Consider the following 4,268-nt stretch of genomic DNA (forward strand, 5'->3'; position numbering starts at 1 on the left):
ATTATGAGTTTATGCATTTTGATGTACCGAAGTTAGTTCGGAGTCCCGGATGTGATCACGGACATGACGAGGAGTCTCAAAATGGTCGAGACATAAAGATTGATATATTGGACGACTATATTCGGACACCGGAAGAGTTCCGGGGAAGTTTCGGATAAAACCGGAGCACCGGGGGGTTACCGGAACCCCCCGGGGGGTTAATGGGCCTCATGGGCCTAATGTGGAGAAGAGGAAGGGGCTGCCAGGGCAGGCCGCGCGCCCCCTCTCCCCCTAGTCCGAATTGGACAAGGAGGGAGGGGCGGCGCCCCCCCTTTCCTTCTCTCCCTCCACCTCTCCTAGTTGGACAAGGAACGGGAGGGGAGTCCTACTCCCGGTAGGAGTAGGACTCCTCCTGCACGCCTCCTCTAGGCCGGCGCACCCCCACTTGGATCCTTTATATATGGAGGCAGGGGGCACCCTAGAACACACAAGTTGATCCACGTGATCGTTCCTTAGCCGTGTGCGGTGCCCCCTGCCACCATATTCCACCTCGATCATATCGTTGTAGTGCTTAGGCGAAGCCCTGCGTCGGTAGAACATCATCATCGTCACCACGCCGTCGTGCTGATGGAACTCATCCCCGAAGCTTTGCTGGATCGGAGCCCGGGGAGCGTCATCGAGCTGTACGTGTGCTAAGAACTCGGAGGTGCCGGAGTAACGGTGCTTGGATCGGTCGGATCGGGAAGACGTACGACTACTTCCTCTACATTGCGTCAACGCTTCCGTTGCGGTCTACGAGGGTACGTAGACAACACTCTCCCCTCTCGTTGCTATGCATCACCATGATCTTGCGTGTGCGTAGGAATTTTTTTGAAATTACTACGAAACCCAACAGTTTCTAGTGAGGAGGAGGCAAGAGAAAGGAAAAAGAAAAAGAACAAGAGGCCAAGAGCCAATGCTCCTGTTAGGATGTCATCGGATGTTTGGGCCCATTTTCACAAGGTCAAAGAGGCATCAACGGAGCATCCCGGAGAGACGGTGTTGAAGGCTGTTTGTAATTATTGTCCCAAAAAGAGGTATGCGTATACGCAAGGTGGCAGCACCTCAACTATTGGAAGGCATATGTTAAAATGTGAAGGTTTAAGGGACAAGATGGCTAGGAATGCCATCCAAACAACTCTTGAATTGCGCAGAATCAATGGTCCAACAAGTGGTCCAACAATGTACCCCTCTATTGAGTACAACCAAGGAATCGTTAAGGAGCTTATTGCTAAGATGATATGTGTGCATGAGTATTCATTTAGAATGGTTGAACACGAGTGGTTCAACATTCTAATGAAGTGCATGAATCCAAATTATAAACCCATTGGAAGGAAGGCAATACGAGCCGAGTGCATGAGGGTTTACAAGAACGAAAAAGAGGTGCTTAAATCTCTCCTAAAGGGTGTGAGCTCCATATGTCTAACTACAGATTTGTGGACAAGCAACCAAACCTTATCTTACATGTGTGTGGTTGCACACTATATAGATGGGAATTGGAACTTACAAACCCGTGTGCTTGCTTTCATAGAGTTGGATCCTCCTCACTCTGGAAATGTCATTGCGGATGCTCTCTATGCGTGTGTGACAGAATGGAATATTGAGACCAAAATTATGTCTGTCACACTTGACAACGCTTCAAACAATGATGGTGCGATCGATGCTTTGAAGGCCAAGTTCTTGTTTCGGAGAGGTATGATTGTATCCTGTTTTTTTGCTCATATGCTCATATGCTTGTTGTATATGTTAATATAGAAGCTATATATGCTCATATGTTTGCTGTTTTTGTTAATATAGAAGCTATATGTGCTCATATGCTTGCTGTATATGTTAATATAGAAGCTATATATGCTCATATGCTTGCTGTTTTTGCTAATATAGAAGCTATTTATGCTCATATGCTTGCTGTATATGCTAATATAGAAGCTATTTATGCTCATATGCTTGTCTTTTGTAGGTAAGGACTTCGAAGGCCAATATTTTCATATCCGTTGTTGTGCACATATACTCAACTTGGTCGTGCAAGATGGGACAACGATCTTAGATAATTTGATAAACAGCTTGAGAGAGACGGTGAAGTACTTCAAGAGGTCACCTTCTCGTCTCCATGCTTTTGTTTCCACTTGCAAAAGCTTGGGTGTCAAAGTTGGTAATCATTTACACCTGGATTGTAAAACAAGGTGGAGTTCAACCTTTAAGATGATTAGCACTGCCCGTGGATATAAGGAAGCCTTGACCTCTCATGCTGGTTCGAATGCCAACTATGCTTGGGCGCCGACAAACGCAGAGTGGGACATGTATGACCTTATCTCTCCATTACTTGAGAGTTTGGCTGAGGTGACAAAAGCATTTTCAGGAAGTTTATATCCCACTTCGAACATCTTCTATCCATACATTGTTGGCGTCAAGCTTGCAATCAAACATGCAATGACTACTGATAGTGACCACTACAAGGAAATGGGTGAAGCAATGTTGGAGAAGTTTGACAAATATTGGGAAGAAAAGAACAATGCCATGGTGATCGCAACCATCTTTGATCCACGGTACACATGCTTGCTGTTTTTACTCCAATGGTTGCTGTTTTTTACTCATATGCTTGTTGTTTTTACTCGTATGCTTTCTAATTCACTCCAATGCTATCATCTTTGATCCTAGGTACAAGATGGGTTACATAGAGTGGGCCTTTGGAGAACTATATGGAGAAGGAAGTACGAGGTTTAGATCTGAGATCAAAATCGTGGAGAAAGAGTTGGCGGCCTTGTATGACAAATGTGTTGCTCAAGATAAGCGAGCTGGAAATGGAGAAAGCTCATCTTCCTCTACAAACATTCCTAGTATCCCGGTTCAAGCTGGGTACGAGTCCTTCTTATCGTCCCGTTCAACAAGAATATCAAAGAGTGAGTTGAGGAACTACTTAGAGGATGAGGTTGCCCCTCGCAACAAGGCTCTTGATCTTCTTGGTTGGTGGAAAGACAATGCTCCTAGGTACCCAATTATGGCCAAGATAGCCAGGAGGTTCCTTACTATCCCGGCTACCTCCGTGTCTTCGGAATCTACCTTCAGCACGACCGGAAGGATTTTAGGTATGTCAACTCGTACTATTGAACTTTGGTTATAAACCTGTCAACTTCTCATCCTCAAACTAGTTTGTCAACTTGTGTCGTATTAGATGACTATAGGAGTTCGTTAAAACCGGTTATGGTGGAGGCATTAGTTTGTGGTGCAAGTTATATCAAGGGTGCTCATGTTGACTTGAATCTGGTGGTATGTTTGCCATCTTTTCCTTACCTTTTTTTATTTCTTTTTTGGTCTTGTTGTTTGTGATGTGAGCATTTGTCTAACTTCCACACTTGTAGCCAAGGGATGAGAATGAAGAGGATGATGTTGAGAACATCAAGTTACCCATTGTGGTGGAGGAGATCAATGATTGGTAACTATTCTTCCTACATGTTTCACTTGTCATACGATACCAAGTATTATTTATGTGAATGTTATCTTACTTGTAGACGTTCATCATGTGGATGTTGATCTTGCTATTTTGGAGATGAATGTCAAAGTGATCTTTCTCATGTGAAGGCTACTTTTGCATTTCTGTTATGTTGGAACCTTTCAAGTCAAGAACTATGAATTGTCACTGCTAGCTTGGAGATGAACCTCTCATTTGTGTTATGTTCAACTTGTCAATTGACATGGACTTGGAATTGTCATTGCAAGTTTGTAATCGTGTCGTTCGATGATGATAAGACCTTATGTTTGTGGATGTGATATTTGTGCTTAACCTGATTTGTGCCATCTTTTCTGTCAAAATCAGTTTGTGGATGTCCAAAAAACAAAGGAAATGCTGTCCAAATTTAGTTATTCTTGCTGTCCAAATTTAGTCCAGTGCTTGCTGTCCAAATTAGTTGTTTGTGGCTGTGATATTTCTGCTGTTTCAGTCCAAACTTATCTGAAACTGTAGTGATCAGTGATGACTTGTCATATTACATCCATGTCAGTATGTGATGCCTAAACAGTAGAACACAGCCTAGGTAGTAGCTAACAGTAGTGTTGTTGTACTTTTGATTAATCTACTCTCCAAAACCAGCAGATGCCTAAACATACACTGCCTGGCAACAAATACGACCTAAAAGGAGCAAATATACACTGCCTGGCAACAAACAGGAGCCAAAAGCTGGCCGGTCCATTCGGTCCTCTCGGGCCTGACCGAGCTGGCACCCCAACGGTCCGGTCCTAGAATACTAGCTCGTTTG

Source organism: Triticum urartu, chromosome 2, assembly GCF_003073215.2.
Source record: "Triticum urartu cultivar G1812 chromosome 2, Tu2.1, whole genome shotgun sequence".
Lineage (NCBI taxonomy): Eukaryota > Viridiplantae > Streptophyta > Magnoliopsida > Poales > Poaceae > Triticum > Triticum urartu.